This window comes from Maylandia zebra, linkage group LG11, assembly GCF_041146795.1.
Source record: "Maylandia zebra isolate NMK-2024a linkage group LG11, Mzebra_GT3a, whole genome shotgun sequence".
Lineage (NCBI taxonomy): Eukaryota > Metazoa > Chordata > Actinopteri > Cichliformes > Cichlidae > Maylandia > Maylandia zebra.
Window position 1 is genome coordinate 26,195,392 of NC_135177.1, and position 22,912 is coordinate 26,218,303.

At 41.7% G+C, this 22,912-nt stretch overlaps 1 protein-coding gene across 3 annotated transcripts in view; it reads right to left on the bottom strand.

Annotated features, from left to right (window-relative positions):
• Positions 1 to 22,912, bottom strand: part of bcam (basal cell adhesion molecule (Lutheran blood group)) — a 47,979-nt gene that overhangs the window by 16,228 nt on the left and 8,839 nt on the right. The window lies entirely within an intron of this gene.

Here is a 22,912-nt window from a genome sequence, read left to right on the forward strand (position 1 = left end):
CAAAAAAGAAAAAAGAACAAGGATCACTGCAAAATGCAACATGTAGCAGAATTTTACAAAATATATGGAGAGACACAATGTGATATTACGGCAATAATATTGTTGTATGATTGAAGAAAAAATCATTTTTTTGCATATAAATATTTCTTGTAATTTCTGCTGCCCTCTTGGTGAGGTCTGGTAATCCTCAAATACATATCAGTTACAGTAATTATTTATCCCTTGGACTGCTACACTACTGCACAGCAGTCATCTCAAAGATAGGCAACTATAAAACCACTATATGTTATTAGATTGAAGGCTTCTGTGTTTGTTTAAAACCCTCAGGGCTTCTGATTGTTCAAATTCTGTGTTACAAGAAACAGGCTCAGACGTGTAATGTCCGTGAGGGACACAGCACTAGAACAGACCTTTTCATGAAGCACCTTGGGCTTTTTGCACTCGTCAGCACTCACATAAACATCAGCAACAAAAAGCTGTAGTCTATGATTACCACATGCCTAGTGGAAACACATAATGTAGCCACGAACAATTCCCTCATGCATTGATCCCCCTCTGCAGACAATATTATAAAGAGTTACACATAGTTGAATCCCTTCAGAGATGACAACTGACACCAAGAATTACACAATCTGCTACAGCAAAATATTATTATCTTAAGCGTATACGCTATGTAAAACTGACATTAAAAGAAGTATTTAACTGATATCTCTTAACCACTTCCAATGTGTAAGCTTTAGGTGTATATCTCAACATCATTAAATCCGGACTACAGTAGCTAATGAATGCAGGACTTGCAAGCTACAAGTATCAGTCCTCCCATATAGGTGTATCAGCAGGAGTGGAAGCTGTTAAGGGACCAAGGGGGAAGCTATAAATCCCTGGTGACTGGCACTGTCAGTGTTCTACATTCAGTAGAGACATTAGGATACACACAGTGTCCCAGATTTTTATGCGAGAATATGCAGCTGGGAACAGAAGGACCCTGACTGGTTCCTGTGGGGATAAGGAATAGTACAGCTCTTTAAACTCTCTTCACATCCAGCTATGGACAAACAATGTGACAACTAGAACACATTCCTCAGAGGAGAGGCTAGAAAAAAGCACGGATATTAATGGAGAGCTGGAGAGGAAAGGAAAGGAAAGGAAAGGTAAGGGAAGGAAAGGAAAGAACGAGAAAGGAAAGGAAAGGAGCTCAATTTCTGCTAATGAAGTCAGTGCAGCAAATACTTTATTATAAATCATATAGCGGTCGTCATACACATGCCAGCAGACTGCTGTGATCGTGAAGCTTTAATGCATTGAAACAAATGACAATGTCACTTGGGTGACACTCGGTGATTCATATCATATAAAAATATTTTGCCAAGAATAGTTATACGGATGACATTCCAAAAATCTAAATGTCTAGACTTTATCTGTTTAGCTACACTTCCTAAGAAACATTCCCATTTTTTTCTCACAGTACTGATGCTACAGATCTAGAGTCAAATTAATATTAAAATTGGAGGAATATATATGGCTAATGAACAACCAACCCCAATATTTTTTATGATATCATAAATTAATTATTGCATCCATTTCTGGACCAAAAAATCTACAGCTGAATAATTCATTTGTTGTGAGAAAGCACCAAGAGTGCAGAGTATGGACTGCTGGGGGATCAGAGCTGTTTGACAGCCTAGTTTTAATAACAGCGTGGAGAAATGCAGATGGAGAAGATGAAAGAGTGTTTGCTCAAAATGTCTGAAGAGAGATGAGAGCAGCTGAGCGATGGTCACCTTGTTAGGAGTCTACTGTGAGGAGAGAGGGGAAAGGATGCAAGGAAAGACGGAGAGCACATATAGATAAAGATAGTGGTGGAGTAAGTACTCAGACACAGAGTGTTTGCTCTTTGTTTTGCATGTCTGTTAGTGGGACACATTCCACTGGGGTCAAATACCGTGATTCACCACATGGGTCAAAGGTCAGTTACGTGCTGACATTTTGATGAAATGACTCACTTCCTCTGCATTTCCTCTTTCACTTGCCTTAGATCTATTTTTATCCCCATGCTTGTTTTCATGTATATTTATCCTTTTTTTCCCTCTACAGTCCCATACAGCATCCCTCTCTCTCACTAAATATTTTGGTTGGTCAACTCAGCAGCTCTCAGATGAACCAACATTAGTTTTACAAACCAAGTCTCATGTTCTGAGCTTGTAAGAGGGATGTGGCCCAGAGAAATCCACTGTTTCTGCGCCAACACAAACAGCGAGGCAGACTAGCAAATGTACGAGAATGCGTGAGTAAATGAAGTGCAGCACTTTCAGACAGCACTCAGGATTTAAGAGTCCCGTCGAGTGGCGCATGGGAAAAACACACACTCAAACACACCACATTAAATCAAGTGACTTTCTGGCAGATCCACAGAGAGCCCAGGTCTTTAGCTGGTTGGACGATTTGGTTGGCTAATATCCACGTTAGTCTCATGGCTCAAAGGATGGTAACACTCATTGGCCTGGCCACCACTTTGGCGCAGACTGCAGTATCCCCGAAAATGTTTAAGTAAATTGTGATCTGGTGTGACCTGGTGTAAGGCAGCCTGTCCCTGTTGTCCAGCTTGGACTGACTAACTGCAACTAACTGCCATCTAATTTATAAATGCAGACTTGCCAACACTCTGCAAACAAGCTGAGTTCGTTTGTGTCAGCGAGCACAACTCATGTGTGACGTGCCTTCTCACAACAAGAGACTCAACTCAACTGTTTGCCATTTGGTTGTATTCTGGTTATAATGACAACTAACTGTCATCTTAGCAGTTATAGACTTAGTCCCAGTCTCTAATGTAACCATTTTAAAGGCAGAGAAACTGCAAGTTTATTGCCCACAGTTTCAATAATTTTGGTTGTGTCATGGTCTCAAACTGCTGTTTTCCTTAATGTGATTGTAACATTACTGTGGACAATTTTATAGCACTATCATAAATTTGCTAGGCACAATGAAATAACCACTACTGAAGTCTTACTTCAAGTACTGTTAAAAGCCCTATTTGTTTATTTTATGTGACTATAATAGTCAGCTACTATCTGTCGAAACAGCCTGCGTAAAAGCGTTAGCATAAAGCCCAGAACAAAAAAGTCCAGCCAGGATTACTGGAAGAGAAGAAGGAATATTATAGCTTAAAAGAGCTCATCGGTACCCTGCCCCTCTCCCTATGCCAACCTCTTTTTTTGCCTCCAACTATTTGTCACTTTACTCTCGGTCATGCTCTCTTTCAAATGCATCCTTTGGTGTCATTCACAGTATGTTTGAGTCCAGAGGGAGGTCTCCTGCTCTGTGTTTTACACATGAGGCAGCTGGACAGACAGAGATAGGCAATTAAAGCATAATTAGAGAGTCCTCTGTCCAATCTGAGCCTAGAGCAGCATCTGTGTGCGCGCAAGAGTGTTTGTGTTTTTAGAAACATAGGCAGTTGGCTGTCACTGTATGTGTGAGTGAGTGTGAGAGAGAGAAAGAGAGTGGTGGGGGCTGTCTGAGGGAGTACTAGCTGCATGGGGGTCTCGTTAACTGATGCGGGCTAGATAATCGGATTTAGCCAAAGAGAAGGAAAGTGTGTGTGTGAGGTGGTGTGCGATGGGGTGCATGACCGGATAGAAAGACAGATGGGAACAAGACGGTCAGACTGTGACCTGTACACACACTCTCACATGCACACACACACACACAGTTACTCTTACAGTATATCTATAATGCATGTGATATGTATGAGCAACTGAACCGCCCCAAAAGCTACAGTTGAGCACATTGTGTGTAGAAAAAAAAAGAAATCAAGTCTGCAGTCAAAGTATCATGGTGGAGTGCAGCATATCCAGAGAGTCCCACATCTACTGAAAAGTTAATGTGAAACGCTATGTGTCTGCCTCGTTTTGCCCTTTTCTTCAACTTGTTTTTCTGCCTACTTCTTGTCTATACACTTGTTATTAACACACTGGCACACACACAAACACACACAAGTGGGTGCCCCTCATTATGAAAAGAACCAGCTGGATCCTCTTTCTCCTGTCCTCGTTTTCTCTGTTGTTTTTGCTTCACCTACTGCCGCATTCTGGACATCAAACCAGGAGCCTCTTTCTCTATTCGACACTCCTCTGCTTATCCCTCATTCTCAAAGAGCATTCTTTAATACCCAATGCACAATCTTGCCTATGTGTCTTTTCTGTGCATGAGAGCAAAAAGAATAGAAGAAAGAAAATAATGACAGGAGAAGAAAGGGAGAGTGGAGAAAAAGAAAGTGGAAGAAGAGACAGTATATGCTCAAAACTAGCCTAATCTACAGGGGAATCACTGGAATTTACTAACTAGCCTTACTATTTGATGACACTATACCCCTGTTGTTACTAGTAGCACCTGCTTGCCTACCTTTCTACTTGGGTAAGGACTGATGGATGATGCCAGTATTACATTTCACTTAACATGTGTCAGAGACATTAACTCTGGTGCCAACACTGTGATAAAATGTGCAGGAAGATCATCAGGAATCAAGTATAAAGTTGGAACAGGGGGAAAAAGGTGTGTGTGTTTGTGAAAATGTGTGTGGTCCAAAACATCCTTGGCCTCTAACAGGATTAGTGTGTTTGACTGTTGGCAAAGCAAACAGCATGCAGCAGGAGACACTGCCATCAATGTCATAAGAACAGAGTCACCTACAGCACAAGGTTACTAAAAAAACCCACATCTATAATTCTTCACTTTCCACTGAACAGCAGCTTTTACAATAGAAAGCAATATTTCTCCATCTCTTTACACTTTTCTTCTATTTTTTGTACAAACTGCAGCTGATTCTCTTCTTGTTCATATTCATGTACATAGAATGTACAGTACTGTAGCTACCAAGGAGACATGCATTTTTCATTAGCTAAGCTGTAGGCTACACAGTGGCTTGTGTTGTTGGGTCTTTGTGTATTTAGAGACTATTAATGTTCAACTGAACCTTCAGTCAAGAGTCTCATTTTCTATCACAAAGCGAAATAAGGAATGAAAGCAAAAAAATTACAACTTAAGACTGCACTTCTTTGTATCAGTGATGGAAATTAATTGTATTAAAAGAGGTAAAAAAAAATTGCTGCCAACACATAGTAGAATTGGACACTATCACCAGAAATACTGTGTGAGCAGCACACAGGCCAGAGTGTGTGGCAGGGTTCCCTCAGCTCAGTGATACTGATATTGGCTGTTAATGTTGCAGACTGGATCGTACTCAAATTGTGTGTTTACAGCGCCCTTCATGTTCGCTCACTTCTCACATTCATCTGCTACCAGGGAACAGTCGGCCCTGCTCTGGAAATTCACTTTGTTCGGTGAGTTTCATTTTGGCGGACAAATTCAATCCATGTCAGAAACTTACCCATGAGGGCCAGATATAAAAAAGCTAAAGTGAATACAAAGAGTTTAAATGTATTGTGACATGGGTACACAATATATATGTGTGTGGTAAGTGTTGGTGTGCGTGTCTGTTAGGGGTCTGGCTGGGTCACGCTGCCAGAGTCGGGGTGGGTCCTTGTATGGCCTGGAGTCGTCAACGCCTGACTGATGAGAGAAGAACAGGTGCAGCACGGGAGCAGCAGCTGCTGCAAAACACACACAGCAGACACACATCCCACACAGACGTCCCACACACCAACCATAAATGCCCCATAGACAGGGCAGGGAGAGAAAGGGGAAGTCTGCCAATCAAAAAAAAAGAAAAAAGCAACCCAAGGTTTGTGGAAGTAAAACTTTTAGCTACCAAGGTGATGAAAAATAGAAACTATTTTTTGTCAAACAGACAGAAACACAGCACAGATTCTCAGTCTGTCTCCTTGGTAACTGCTACTGATAAGTGTATCTATACTAGATCTGACTGAGTGCTGCAATGTATGTGGGATTTCTGTTAAGTGTTGACCTTTGAGAAAGACTTTCAGATATGAATCTGATGGTGATTAGATTCCCACTGTGGTTTACTTTATTAATGAGGGAGAAGAAAAGAATGAATACAATAGAGTGAAGAAAAAATGTGAAGTCAGAGTCAATACTGGGGTCAAAGGACAGTTATTATATGAGCGATATGGCCATAAATGTTGCTGGTGTTTTTTCTCTCTCTCCAAGTGCTTTACATCCTATAACGCTAAAAAGTAAACATGTCTTGTTACTTTCCCTGCTCTCACCACAATATATGTAAATCAGTTTGGCAAAACATCTCATACTCTGATGTACTAACACAGATATTTTGCAGTGCATGCAGAGCAAGTAGCTCTTTTTGTGCTACTTGTGTTCGCCACTGTGTTGATACATACCACGAGAAAGACGTTTCCCCAAGTGGGAATGAAAGCATTTCAAGTGTCTTAACAGAAGATTCATGAGAGTCCCAGAAGAACTTGATGTTCTAAACAAATTCCTTTATGCCTGATTAATTTGCAACTGCAATTTGTAACTGTGCTTCGAAATTAAAATAGATGGTCTGTTAGTGAATATGCACCAAAGAATTGATAGAAATTCTTCAGCAGCTCCTAATAAAAAAGGAAGAAGAAAGAAAGAAAACACAAAAAGCCAGGGATTGACTGTAATGAACTTCACAAGAATTCCCAGGCAAAAAACTCTTCTTTGAGGATTGTTTCAAGCCAATGTTACACAGACAGCAGCACTCAAGTACCAATTACAGCAACCAGAGATTTACCTTCAGTCTTGTAAATCTCATCTCACCGTTCACAACCCAGTTTAAAGCCTCCTTAGTCATAACTCTGGGTCGATAGCAGAGGTCTATTGTACCTCGAAGATGATATCTGATCTAATTGGTGTCAAACACAATAATATGTTTAGTGCTCATATTTCATTGCTTGGTGCATCTGGGTGCTCGTGTTTTTTATCGATTGTTGTATCTGTACGGGTTTTCAAGTGGGTCTTGATTAAAAGGAAGATAGATGGATCCAGGATATTCAGATGCCATATATTAACATCCGGACATGCGGGATAGGAAGATGCCTTGCTGTCTTCCTGTCTGGGCTTGTACTGATGTACCACCTAAGAAGAAGTACAATTCACACCTGGGACCCTGCAGCAAAACATAACCCCCACACCCTCCCACACCCCAAGCACACACACACACACACACACACACACACACACACATTCAGGTTGCTACAACTTTTTTATGAGAGGGGAGGCAAAGGAGAGCCTGTAAAAGGAAGACAGATTTTAGATGTCAAATAAGATTTCTGTGACCTGTTATTAACTTTTTTCTTGCATTAGCTTAATTTGTTTCCTCTCTTGGGCTGCAGCATCAGCCTTCTTGCTTAAAATCTGTTTTATCTTTGGCGTCTGAAGTCCAAGGCATGCTCTCAATGACGCTGAAGTGATTAGCACTTAAAACACGTTTCACTTGATGTGGATTCAGAGGTCGAGCTTCATTTGAAATGAGTAAGGGAGACAGAGGACAGAGTAAGGAGGGAACATGGAAATTAGTTTAGGTCTGATCTTCCCGGGGACTTGATGTTGACGTAATACAGCTGAGCCAAATACAAGGCTTATAGCAGTTAGCCTTGTTTGCATCATGGGTGCATCCAACTTAGTGCTGCAACATGCAGAGCCCCCAGTCATCACAAAGTCTGATTACTCTACATTCCAAGCTGCCTGTGTGTAGGAGAGGGTTGGAGTGGAGGGCAAAAAGGTAGCATCACAGTGGGTGCCGTTACGACAGATAAATCAAAGCTTTACTAGTGTGTGCGTCGTGTCATCTTGCGGCAGTTTAGGGGTTCAATACAAACAGTGTGAAGAGGGCTACAAGGTCGGCCCCTCACTCTCTCTTTTGTGTGCTGGAAGATTCCCTTTTGTCGGTCTTGCTGCTCCGGCAACGGGGTGAGAAGTCAGCCCCTTTCAAACACAGGAGTTTGGAGCTATGTGGTCAATAAGAGCATGTTTGTATGTGTGTGAGGTGGTGTGATTGTCCTCTTCGACATGAGCCTGTGAGTCAGAAGGAGAAAATCAGGATGAGGATAGAAGGTACAAGCCATGTTATATATATATAAAAAAAATTACAAAAGACAGGGCATGAGCAGAATATGAATGTGCCGAGCTGACACTGCAGTCCTACGCCTCTTTCTGCAGAGGCAATTGTAAAAAAAAATATAAGAAAAAAATTAGAACAAAGCCAGTAAATCTTACAAAGAAATTATAAATAGAGCTATTATGCATGAGTCTTGTGAGTTTAAGTGCTGTGTAAGGGCTTCTGCAAAAGTAGGTTTGATACATCACCTCACTGATAAACCAAAGGATTCTCTGAGTGTCCTTCCCCATTAGAGTTAGCTGGGTAAAACCAAACTCATCTCTCATACAGACTAATTCTTTTATAAGGCTAATGTCTTTTAGCTGACACAATCTTGTACCATTATATCTGACTCCATTAAGAGTGAGTTAGCACAACAATGGCCAGTGTCTTGCTCCTAGCAGAATTCGCATTAGGGGTTTAATATCGGGGAAAAAAGAAATACGTGCAAGATTGGATAAAAATATCAAGTAGATTTCATTACTTTTTGAATCAAAGGGCACAAAACAGAGAGGGTCGCCAATTACAGCAGTATGTCTCCTCCTTGCTGCCTTTCATTTTCAGTGGGAACTCAATTTGGTGTAAGGCAAGAGAGGGTGGGTGTGTATGTGTGTCCCGATCGACTCTGAGAGAACCCAATCAGTGGATGTCACTAAAAGGGCAAAGATGAGAAAAGGTGTTAATATTTAATGTTTCAGGGGCCTCCGAATCTGGGCATCCTTTCCATCTTCTCCCTCTTCCATCCATCCTGCCTCAGGCGTTCCAATTAACATACCCTGTCCCCCACCCACCACCCCCATCCCAACACCGTCTCCCAGTCTTTCCCGCTATTCCTGTCCTTTCTTGAAACACAGCCCGTGGCAAAAATAAAATGTATAAATAGGATGAGAGAGGAGGCAGGAATGGTGAGATATGCAGAAAAAAATGAGAAGAGGAGCTTGACTGCAGTGTGGTGCAAAGTTTGAATGAGAAGTGGAGGGTCTCGAGGAAGAGGGAAAGCAGGAGACGCAGGAGAAAAAGGAGGAGTTAAAAATGAAGTGCAGGAGAGGGAGAAAGACAAAGTGAGGGAAGGAGAAGCTCTCTTGTGTGTTTCCAATTCCACTCTGCCTCTACCTATTTATTAAGGTAAATGACTTGCTTTAATGGGCCAAAATGATATGCAGTGTTTGGCAGAAGCAATCTGCTTGCATATGTTGTCAGTAATGTCGCTGGCGTCCATAATAGGCTATCCTAATGAGGTGCATTCAGTGATGAGAGAGGCAGTAAAGATTATAAATTGCTCACAGGATCCCATAAAGGATGGGGCAGCCCTGGAAAGATGATGGATGAATGACAAGCGACTGACAATCATGAGGGGCAAACTGGAGTATTATAAATGTTCTGTTTGTGTATGTGCTTTTACAGATTTCAGCAAAAGCAGAGTGATGTACGGCTCTTATAGTGATTTAAGTGGGTGACTCACAGCAGGCTGATTTTATCCTGTGTCCTGAGTTTTAGTCTCTAGCAAGAGTCAAGCTCCAGCCCACATTTCCTCTGATGTAACCACTAGAATCTTTTATTAAATCTCAGTGCCTAATGCCTGCTTTGCCTCAGTTCCATAACAGAGAGCAGAGCTTTATCCGGAGCAAAAACATAACTGTTTGTACAAACTATGACTGGCCAACTATATATTTTTTTGTACAGTCACATGGCCATGAGTTGCAATGTGGTCTAAAATGATAAGTTCACATCTAAATGTGATACATTTACATATTTCAGAGAAAAGCCTCAACAAAAGGGGAGGTGCCACAACATTGTGTGCAGAACTACAGTTTAATACCATACTCTTAGAAGTAAGCTTTGTTTAAAACTACTCATGGTTTATCAGGTTTCCATTGTTCAGCATTTTGCAAATGTATTTTACAATTTATTCCTCCGTTTTCGTGAACAGTGCTGCCTTGGTAATCAAGGCTTTAAGTGAAAACCAAGGCTTCATTTTGTTCTTAAAGGGGACTTGTGGCCCATCATTTTCAGTGTTCCACTGAAAAAAATAATAAAATAACAGGTTAAAGGAAAACTCTTCCCAGGATTCGCCGTCCGTCCTTTTTTCTTTATTAAAGCCAAAACACACATGGATCCACACTGTTTGGAGCTAGCAGAAACAAAATGGTTGGATTATGTTAAGTTAAGCTACATCCTACATATGAACTATACCAATGGCACTAGGGGGAGCAATGGCTGAGGTTAACGACTGTGACACAGAGACATCGAGACTTCTGTCTGCAGCCCAGAAATGCACTTTAAGTTATAAGGTAGAGCTTTAAATATTGAATATGCTTTTCTAGGCCAACCTGAAGGGGCTAAGTGGTTAGGTTCCATACCACAAGCAGGTGCAACCCCCTACCTACCCACCCACCCAAAGTAGCTGAGACCCCAGCCAGGTAAGCTCTTACAGCATGTAGCTTCCCTCTTTCCCCACATTTTCTGTCCATATCTATGTCTAATAATATCTGTTTCTTCTAAACCTGGTTTCTTCATTACTTGTGTATAAATGTAGGATACACAAAGTAGAATAAGAACACACTCATGTCACACAACATGTCATACTCCAGATAAAGAAGCTGTTTCTCCAAAATGAAAACTTGCTGGCACCTCTGCCTTTTGCACTCAGGCCACATTGTGAGACAGAGGAGAGACGGAGGGCGGAGAGGCTGACTCAGTATAAATAAGGGGAGAGACATTAAGACTACAGTTAATCTCACTAAAAGGGTTAGGACAAAGTGCTGCTGCTTCTGCTGTCTCTCCCGTTTCCCCTCTCTCTCAATCCTTTAATCAATTCATTCTGCAAGTCATTTCCTAACATACTCTGCAGATAAATACTCTGCATAAAGTGGCTCTTATGCTCATTTACTGTAAGAAAAACCCCACCTGAACATTGCCATTACAGTGTTTATATATATGTGTGGGTCCTTGAAAATACAATGGCTTACAGTTTGACTAAGGTTAAAAAAAACAAGAAAAAAGATACCAGAAGCCTGTGGTCGAGAGGGGAAGCAAGATAAGCTGTACGGTGAGGAAAAGGTGAAAGCCAACATGTCTCTTTGTGGGTCTTTCTCTTGTTGACCCTATTAACTAACACACACACACGCGCACACACACACACACACACACACACACACACACACACACACACACACACACACACAGTAAAGACTAAAACAGGTTGTCCTGAAAACCCATGTGTATATAATTACTTCTGAGCGCGGAGACGAATGTCTCACGGTCTATTTACAGAAGCCTATTTACAGTATCATACTGTAACATTCACAAACAGCGAAACAGACCCACATAAACACACCTGCCTGCCCTTCACATCTCAACAACTGACTTCCACAAACACTGCCTCCCTCCGTCACCTTTTTTTTCCACCTATCATTTCTTTCTGAATTGTAGTACCCAGGTGTTTTGTTGGTCTGACAAAGGCTCTGTTCCTGGGTGGATGGGTTATGCACACACTGCACAAGCTGAAGTCAACAAATAACACGGTGGGTATATAACAGCAAGACGCTAGAGCTCGCGTAGCAATCTTCTTTGTGAGCTTTCCTAACCTGAAAGCTGTTTTGGCAGTAATGTGAAGATGACAACACTCCTCTCTGATAATAAATTTTAACATCAGTTGAGGCTCCAGTGATTAATAAATATGTGCAACGTAATACGAGACAAACTAACGCTGCAAACAATGTGTTACTGCACAATGAGAACAACCATATTGTCTAAACGTAAACTCCAAATGACCTCACCAGTGGATAACAGAGGTTTTAAAATCATAGACTTAAACTGTCAGATTAAATGTCCAACTTGCTTACTAGGAGGAGTTTGCATGTTCTCCAGGTGTTTGCTTGGGTTCTCCCCAGGTACCCCTTAGATTCATTGGTAATTCTAAATTGCCCATAAGCATGAATGTGAGTTCTCTGTGAATTGTTGTCTGTCTCTCTGTGTTGGATTAGCGACTTGTCCAGTCTGTACCCCTCACACCCTATGGTAGTTGGGATATGCTTGAGCCCCCCTGTGACCCTGGATTGGATAAGCAGGAGAGGATGGATGATGGATGGATGGATGGATGGATGATGGATGGATGGATGGATGGATGGATGGATGGATGGATGGATGGATGGATGGATGGATGGATGGATGGATGGATGGATGTGTGAACAGAAAACACCAGAGAGGAGTTTTCATTTTCACATGAAACTGGCATCTTGCAGTTAGTCTGTTTAGCACGATTTCTCCACATTTGCTTTTACTGATTAAATTCAGGGGGTGTTCATTTACCTTTTCTGCTCCACTTTAGGAGAACTGTCTAAGTCTTTCACATCTTTCACAGTCTTCTTCCCCAATCTCGCTCTGTCTGTCTGTAGGAGTGCTGAATAGCACTATATCCATTTCATTTTAGACACAGCCCTCCCTTCACTTCTAATGAGCCTTCATTTTGGCAGAAGAGATAGAAAAGCAAGAGAGAGGCACACCATTTCCACTACTTTAGCTGACAGCAGTTCCCTCTTGAATTCCTCTCCTAATACCCACATGGGACCAGACGAGAGGGCTGGAATAGGGAGAAAATGGTGGAACAAATGGATATCCACTCTCTCTATTAGCTTCCATTATCTGCAAGCATGATTTCATAACTGCCAACTAAAAGGCTGCTCTATGTGCCTGTGTTGTACGTTTGAATGTGTTCCTTGGCTAAGTCAGGATGCACAAATCTGGTGTGGACGGCTCAAAAACCAGAGAGAATTGCCCGTCTTTGTGTCCAAGCTGAAATACGAGTGCGCTTGCTGAATAAAGAGGGTCTTATAAGGGGGGTGAGAGTCTTCCTTAGGGGGTCAGTCAGTCGGGCATGACAAGAAAGGTACCGCTGTAATGAGATAACAGGCCGCTGGAGTACGCCTCGATTCATTCCTCTTTTCTTTTCTTTCTCTGCGTCCCTTATCCTTTTGCTGTTTTCTTATCCAGTCATTGCTCCGTGTTTTAAAAACAGGCCATCGTGCTCAGCAGGCTGGTTAAGTCTGCGTGTAAGGAGCAGATAGAGGGATAGAGAGGAATGGGTAAACCCACTGGAAGGCAGATAGGGTGAAGGTGAAAGAAAAGAGCCAAAAGTGTGGTAATGACAGCTTTAAAAGGCACATGCCTCTTTGTGCCTGGAAGCTGACTAAAGTGCACGATAACAGCTTGGAAATCTTAATTTCTAGAAGAACCACAAAAAAAATGAAAATGAGGAAATGCAGAAAGGCAGTGGTCAAGAGATAGTGAGAAACAGTATATAGAGAATGGACCACTGCTCAGAGACAGGCTGGGTAAAGCTTAACTCCACTCCTCAGCCATCACAAAATTACCCTTCACCTGCCCTTCAGCTCTTCCCTCTTCTTAGGTCTTCATGGTCTGGACAAACAGACTAATACAATGTTGACAGTGAAAACACTCGGTGTTTAAGAGGTACTGCGAGTCTCGGCTAAAGGTGAGCTCATTCAATTCGTGCTCGGAATATATGACTCTCGACTCGGCACACTATATGTTTTGTTGTTTCCTTAAGAACGGCAAAATTCACTGCCACTGCTGACCTCCATGCAGTATATCAGCAAAACCACTAGACTCTAACTTGTCTTCCTCACCTCTACTTACTAGATCAATTAGTCACTTGAGAAAAAAAAACAATTTTTTTTAGCATGTTTGGAGGGATTTATAGCTTTGATTTAGGGCAGCCAAAGTCATGATTTTATCTGAATGACGTGCTGTTTTCCTGACTGGCTTATCAACACTTGCTGTCCCAACAGCACATAAACCTGGGATTTAAAACGATGTGTCTAGCCCTGAATCTGCACTCTCCTGACTGACATACCTCACACATAGCAGACTGTTATGCATACACAGAGACAAAGAAACACACATTCACTATGTTTTAATGCCCTGCACCCACCCTCAACCCTACCTACCATGACCCCCACTTTCTGTTTTTTTGCCTATTATGGCGGATTAACTTATAATGCTTGGATGAACTTCAGTAAGTGTGGGGTACAAAGTCACACATCAATACACACACCAGCACTGGCTGGCTGGGTGGCTGGTAGATATGGTCACAAGCCCACTGGCACAGACACATGAAGCCTTCTGGACTACACCACGACACATGCGGGCATGCACACAGAAAATGTGTGCACACACAAACACGCATTTGCATACAGGAACCAGACTCCCATGGTGCAACAGAGGGAAAGGTGCAGAATCCAAACCAAAGCCTCGATTAATCCCCCTGATCCCTCAAAGATAGAATAATTCAGAGTTAATTACTATTCTCCATCATTTTCCTCCTCCTTCTTCTCCCTGATTTCTAAATCCACTAAATTCCCTCTTTTCCTTCATAAGGCAATCATTTGAATGTGCTGTCTACTGTAGATCCTTCTTTGTTTCTACTCCCACATTTCCATTTGTTCTTCCACTGGTCCTCCTGTGCCTTGGCACATTCTTCTACTACATCTTGACTAAGTAAAAAGAGAAGCAAATGTGCTTATAACACCACTCTTCCCTCTCCATTTTTCTCATTCTGACACACCCGTACATGCACGGGTTTTGGCAGCAGCTGACACAAAGTTTGGCATAGAGGTTGTGTCTTTGGAACCACGGTGAGTTTAATTAGAGTGGAGAGGGACCACATGGCTGACTGACTGGCTAGTGTTAGGCTGGCTGAGAGGCTGGGAACTGGAAAAACCCACTAACAACCACACTGTAAGACGTTAGGTGGTAGGAGAAAATATACACGGCCATGTGCACACATAGCTAACTGCAACATATTTATGGATGGAGACACAGTAGCTGCACACTCATTCGTATGCAGGCTGCTTTTCCAAATAGAATTCTGAGTCAAACTGATGCCAACAGTTTTCTCATGCAGATAACTCATTATAAAAATGAAAAAAGGCCTTACTGATAGTTAAAAGCATTCCACATCACTGTTCACATCCCACTGCATTACTTTTTTTTTCTTGCACGGTATTTTGCTGCATGTGAAGGACATATTTCAAACAAGGAAAGGAAAAAAGAATGAATTCCCACTAAGTAGTTTCTATTTTCTGCACCAACACTCCAAGACAGGCAAGCAGATAAGCTGGAGACTAGAAGATAGCGAGGTCCTAGCACTCAGCCACACATGGGTAGGGCAAGGAGACGGAAGAAAGATGTGGTATGCACACGCACACACATACATTTACACACCCAGTGAGCATATTTCAAATATCATTCAGCATATGGACAGGGCAAGCATACATATCATGACAAGCATTCAGATCATGTATTATACACACACACACACTGATTTTAATGCAATTCCAGAGGAATATGAGCTCGCACACAAATGCACATCTGAGTTAGGCAGACTGTTTTAACCTTCTAGCATTCTTTGCTAATCTGCAGTATAATGGCACACCTGTCTTCTCCCACTCTCTATTAGCTCTTCAGAAATACAGTGGGGGTTCAACAGAGGGAGAAAGAGTTGGGGTGGGTGGGGGTGGGAATATGGTGGGCTCGGCAAATATATTCATGAACAAGCAGCTGTTCATCTCTTGATTAGATTTTTTTCACTTTCTTTATGCTTCCCCGTGTCCATTCTTACTCTTCCAGACTTGATCTGTTTTCATTAGGAACAGACTATTTTTTAAACAAGAGAAGCAGGGGGTCGCTTTTGCTTTACAGGGCTGTATGTTACCACAGTAACAGACACATAGGTTATTGTCATAGCTAGACAGGCATTATTGGTAAAAGCAGTATTGGGAATATGGGGTTTCTTCAGGGGCAGGGGCAGGTCAGAGATTGGAACCGTGCAGCCAGTGGGGTGAATAACTTGAGCAGTGGGTAGTCAAGAGTAGATAGGTAGGTCACATTATTATTGATTGCCTGACATTATGTGGACAACAGGGGAATCCACAGAGACAGACGAATAAATTGTGGCTTGACATCAAAGTCGAGCTGCTGACACTGAGCCTATAGGGGACAGAAACTGCCCAAGGCTGGATTAGAGGTGGATATATACACGGTGGCACGCACAGGGACAGAAATAAACACACAATGAGAACACTGTCGGCCAGTTACCTGATAAAACCAAGGTTGTAACGACAGAGCCTGAAAATTAAAATGGCAGAATGAAACACGAGGAAATGTCAACCATGAATAATTTCAATTTCAAGCTCTGATTTTTTTATGAAGCCACTTCTCATAAATTGGACATTTTTCTGACTTAGGCACCACTGATGTCTTACTCATTTACACATCAAGGCTCGCCAGAGACTTTCAGAAGGTGCATTATTCCGGTCCTCATAAAATTCCAATCTGCTACCCCGTACATTTTTCACTTTCATTAATGCTTCATTAAATTATTATTCATAGCTTGGATGATGATGTGATTAGAAAAGAAATGGGAGACAACAGATGAAATAATTAGGCAAATGAAGCAAAGATTTAAATAATAATCATTCATTTTAATTTGAACGGATCTCGGGGACACTTTTCTGGTGAGTCTGCGAGATAAATCGGAAAGTAACCACAACAGGAGAGCAAAGTTATTTGAAATGATAACTAGACGACTGTCCAACATGACAAGGCCACCCCTTCGGCAGGCCTTTCATCTGGAGTCATCAGGCTTGACTCAGAGGGCGCAATCTATCATTGTCTGTCAAATGATTGACCGCCTTTCCTTAGATAAGCTAACTGGAGCCTGGAGATAATATCTGGAATGTGTGAAACCCGAGAGAGACAAAACAACACGTGTCTCAACGTGCGCAGACCTGCAGGTCCAGGAGATGGAAAACAAAGATACTGCGGGGCTAATGTGTGGACAGGGGGAGGGGGAGGTACAGGTGAGGGCTCTCGAGTTTGCTGGAAGAGTCAAAGAAAGAACAAATCAGCGGGGTGTTGTCATGGAAAGAGAATGCGACAGATGAATGTTGGTTGGTCAATGGGAAGTGAGTAGAGGCTGAGAGGGGAGAAGGTTAGACGGAATAATGTCAATGAAAAATGTCTAACCCAAACTCTGCTCCCCTACCATGCTTTTGAACCACAAAGCATTCGCAGTCCCTTTTTATAACCCAGACAACACAAAAACAGATTGGACCTATTCTATGCCAGTTCTCCGTGATAACACGGTGCCTGTGGCCTGCTTTTCGCAGAATAAAACACAGGACCATTAATCCTTTTCGTCTTTTTAATGGTGTACATATTCAAGGTCAAATGCTGATGTGTGATGTGTTTGGCTTCCCATGAGATCTTCACACCAGATGGATCTCTGACCCTTTGAGTTGTGCTTCTTTTCACAAAAACACAGCAAACACACACTACAAATCATAACATGAATACACAATACATATAAATGTACAATTATGCAAGGCCTTTGTTTGCCACAGACATTTCATCAGTATAGTGGTCTTTAGTATGCTTTCTCTTTTGATAGAAAATGGCGTGCATGAGAGCAACATTAGCACATGAGTCATCATCTAAAATTAGGCTCATTTTTGAAAGGTTGAAACTAACTGGGGGGGAGGGGATTCGTTTAATGTTAAAAGCTTAAGTGTGTTTGACTATTTTCAGATAATTAAAAATAAATCATTAGATTTTTGATCATTTTGATCATTTTTAGCTTTTTATCATGTCAGGATTTGTTACTTTTCTGTAATTTGTAGCAGTACAGACAACACGTATCTTTGGGTCACGAAGCACAGGAAATAAAGACGTGCAAACATGTGACAGCCATGCGACACTGTGTGACAGTAAATGATCGTTACCAACTATTCTTTCTTTCCATTTTGTTATCAGATGCAAACAAACATCCCATCTCTTCTTGCAACATCCACGTTTGTCTCAAATTCTCATGCAAGATACCATATCAAGGAAAACAAAACATTTATGAAGTTAGAATGACTCGAGTGATTTCATGAAGAGATTACAGAGATTACAGAGATGACAGACGCTGACAGGAAGGAAAAAAACACTAAAGTAAATACACCAGACTGGCCTGGAGATGTGAAGCTAATTTTCAGAGATACAAAGATCAAAGGAAAAATGAAGCATATGAAAGGAGTGTGTCAGGGTGTCCTTGTATCACTTTAATCATGGCTGCAGCATACCACAGAGGCTGACTGTGTGGAGAGTGATTTGTTCCTCTTCTTTAATTAAAGTGTGGAGAAAAGTCATATTAATGAACACTAACTTTCAGTGATTAAATATTGGTCTGAGAATCCTCAACAACACCAGAAAATATATTCTTGACTATCGTTGTTTTCCTTGAAAACACATTCTCTGTTAAATTACAATATAAAGCTCTTAGCCTGAAAGAAAATCCTGCTTTCTGACCCAGTAGGCTTGCTTTGGGTTTTTTACAGAAGCAGATGGTCCGTGTGGGCATCGTAAGTGCTGGTTGTTTAGCATAATGGAGGAAATAAAACATCATATGTTTGTAAGCCAAGGATTGCTGTGCACATCCAAGAGAAGGAGGTTTCTGTAAGTTTTCAGGGGTGTTGAAGAACAACTATCGACACCTCTACAACCCTGGCACCATCCATCCCCTCTAAGAATCAGGTGATGTAGTGACATGAACACATGTGATGCTAGAAGAAGGAAGATAGCATTGATGAATGGTTAAAGAACAAGGAGGAGAAAAGGGAGTCAAACAAAGGGTAAAGGACTGGAGATAACAACCACGATCAAGATGGAAAAAGATAAAAGTGCTTTTATGTTTTGCTAATTTTGAAAGCAACATATGGGAAATGAAAATCAGCGCAATGTATCACCCATTGCTAAACTGAAGTGAAAATTAAGAGAAGGGGGTGAAATGAAATACATCCTGAATATTACCAGACATCTGCGACCTTCTGGCTATATCCATAGCTGTTAGCTATTCCTTTCATTACGGGAATGGGGGTGGGGGAGGTGGAGAGCAGAGGGGAAAGCAGACGTAACGCAACTGAACTCATTTTAATAAAACAAACTCAAAGGTGATGACGCTGCCTTACCGGATCTCGACTCGTCATCATCCATACTTTACTGATAAAACTGCTTTCAAGATCACGAGGGAGCTATTCAATTTACATTTTCAGAATTGTTTTCATGATTATATTTTGAGTTAACAGTGTTGGGAGGTTTTCTGAAAGAATGTATCTTGAGTCCGTATGTCAGAAAAAAACACAGAACTGCATGCTGTTGTAAAACCTATAATTAGATACATTCTGCAGTTATGTTGGGGGCTCTTGGGCAAATCTTGACATTTATGATGGGGTGTTTGAGAGAGGTTTTCACTGGCAAGTAAAAGCTTGTCCATACAGGTATAAGGCAGGGGTAGAATGAGGAGGAAAGAGGGGGGTATCTGTCAAATCCTTGAAGAAGCAAGTAATACTAACCAGGTGTGACCTAAGGAATGTGAAAGAGAGGTGAGCTAAGTTGATGGACAGGAGACGTGGAAGCTGTCTGTCATTAGACCTCCAGAATTTTCCATGACTTCAGCGATCCATCTCTAAGCAGAAATGCAGCTGGAAGGGAAGCGGGGCCAACCATGTGTCTCAATAATGAGCTGTGAGATACAGGCTGAGGTAGCAGGGAGACACATGGAGGTAACACTTTAGTTTAAGTTTTAGCCATGCACAAGTGAAGGCAGATGGCTCGAAAGATTGGGGACAGTGTGTTCCTAAGATTAAAGAGGTTTTATACTCAGAGTATACATTCAGCATACTAGCACCCAGATGCTCACCACCCTTTCCTGTCATGAATCACACCAACTGGTTGCTTCACCTCTAACATTTCACAAATACCAGGAAACATATGGAAGCTGAACAGAATATAGTTTATATACACGAATTAGAGCTGCAACGAATAGTCAATTAACAGAAAATTAAGGGACAGCTACTTGAAAAAGAGTTTATAGCAATTTGGGGAAACCTTTCTATTTAGTAAAGATGGAGGAGGTAAACATTTGCTGGACTCATTGGTGGCTAAATATGCCCTTATTAACTACTGAAAAAAAACCAGACTTCTTTCAGCTGCTCTCTTTAGGGGTCACCACAGCAGATCATCTTCCTCCATCTCACGCTTTCCCTACCATCCATCCCCTCATGTCACACAAGCCCACTGCATGTCCTCCTTCACTACATCCACAAAATCTCTTCTGTGTTCTCTGTCTTCCTCTTTCTTCCTTCTTGGCCATTACTGTAATTACTTTACATGAATTTCGCATAGTAAACTCTACCTCTCAGTAATACGCATTATAACTGCATGTAAAAGCAATCGATCACAGTTTCTATATTCATCTGATAATTTATTCCATTTTGGATTGTGCTACACCAGAAGCCAGTTGCAGCAAACAAAGAAAAACACTACAGTGTATCAGTGTTACAGCATAATGTGGTCTATGGGCAGACCTGTGGACCAAGCCTGGCTCAGCCTGATATGGCAGCTTGTTTCCATGGTCCAGAGCCAAGCAGCCAATCATTTGGATATTGTCTCATGTTTGTACTGGAGGCTTTAGCTGCCCTTTGTGAGTCAACTGACTGATAATCCACTGCAGGGGCTCTGACCACATAGTCGAGTGGGAATAGATGACGAGAAACAGCAGAAGAAGGCCCTGACACTGGGATGTGGTGTAAAAAGTCAAATGAGCGAAACAAAATTGAAGGACTACCAATGATGATAGCAGTAGCAAGAAAAGATATGAGGACATAAAAGTAGCTGAATGAAGGTGAAACAGGCAAAAAGGCCTGGGTGGCTAATAGGAGAGATAAAAAAAAGAGATAATGTGAAAGCGTAAGATACAGCCGGTGCAATTAAAATCTTAAGTCTATGACTGTACGGTTCTTTCTGCTTCACCTGTACCCACTGCCAGTTTCCTCCTTCCTGCTAAACTAGCTAACTGTGCATTGGGAGAAAGCCAAGAAAGAGTGGAAAACAGGAAGAAGTGGGTAGAAGGGGAGGATTATTCAGTGAAGGACAGTCAGTACTGCTTTGATACTTGGATATAACCAAGGCGGGAGAAGAGAGAGCAGGCTGATAGCAGCAGGAAGACAAGCATGACATTGTTTGGCTGGTAGCATCATAACCATAAGGTCTGGATCTCCTCAAACTGCTCCTAGCATGAAGCACCTCCAAGTGTATATAAGCAGAGAGTTAGCATTAGCTTTGCTTATTCCAGCACCCTGAGCCTTAACTATCTTTGCCCTGTCATGCCGATAGTGGGCCGGGCTTTGGTGCTCTTGTGAACCGTTACACCAACTGCCCCTTTATCTGTGCCAAATAGGCACACATACACACAAACACAAACAGATGGGGCGAGGTGGAGAGTTTGTATGTGGGTGAGGGGCTACAGAAAAGGGTGTATGTGATAGATGGTAGATTTTTGGCTAGCTTTAACCTGCTAACTTCCTTGCCAAGGAGAACAGGCTTTTTCTCTGACAGGCTGGATCATATACCACCAGCTGGTAAACTAGGAGCCACAACCATTGCAGCGTCGTATGATACACTGTAAATCAAAAAAAGACAGAGTCTAATAAAAGAAACTATCACTGATCAAAAAGAGAGAAGTTAAGCTAGCATCCTTAAGAGAGAAAAAAAGATTAAAGAAATTTTTTCCTTATGTTGAAGCAAATGGGGGGAAAGCCAGTAAGAATCAAGAATGAAAATGAAAGAGAAAAGAAAAAGTGGGATTGTTCAAGCCGTTGAGGACCCTTTCTGCATTCTCGTGTGGGCTTGCCTACAAACTCACCACTGTCCCATCACAAGCTGGTACTGCCATTGACATGGGATTGAACACACACACACACCTATTTATAACTTCTGTTAAGTCCGGATTCTAAGTTATGTTGGGGTTGCAGTAATGTTCACATGCTTCTAACAGCTTTAGCTGCTTCAAGTGACGAGTGCCCACACACAGAGCAACGTCTGGCCCCACACCCAGCGCGAACTCTCCCCTTTGTGACATGTACACACATCTACTAGTTCTGTTAATGTGGTTTGCATTCTAGACATGAACTCCCACATAGTTACAACTATAATTCAGTAAGTACCATACTTCACTGGGCAACCCTGCTGCCTTCCTCTGCTCCCTTTACTCGGCACCTCCTCTCTTCGACATGCCTCCTTTCTTTCCTTGACTCTCTCCCTGTCTTTCTTTCTCTCTCTGCTATGTGTGTAATCTTCCCAGTATTAATACCTGCATTCCAACAGCCTACAGGAATGCCTTAACAATGTAGCACTGTTCAGGTGCAGAGAGTCCTCCTTGTAAAATACATAACACAGTGAAGCTCTGAGGAGTCCCAAAGCTACAGCATGTGTGAACGGTTGAGTGGAATACACTTGTATCTTACCCTGCCTCATAGCTTCTGTCTCTGCTATTACTCTACTACTATCTACTACTACTGCCTAAAAACCTCTCATGTCACATAACCTCTAATCAGGACAATGTATGAAAAAAAGATGATTAAGTACACTTGTTCACATACAGAGGTCTACAAATCCAGGGTGTAGGAGAGATCACATAAAAAGCTGAGATATGCAGCTTCATTTGTATTCACTAGTATAATTATCATTCAAGTGATGATAAATTATGTCATCTTTTATGCACAGATCCAAATTAGAGATGCAATCATAACTTTTTTTGTCTTTCTTCAATATTGCTATAGTTAAAATAGCAATTAAATGATTACAGCATCAATTCGTAGTTGCACTCCTAGTTTAAATCAATAATTCCAAGCAAAATAAGCCCTTATATGCTTAGCTCTGTGTATGCAGTCTGCTTTTGTTACGTGATTGATCATATTGTGATGAAGTTCAATGTGGGAGCATATTTTAGTT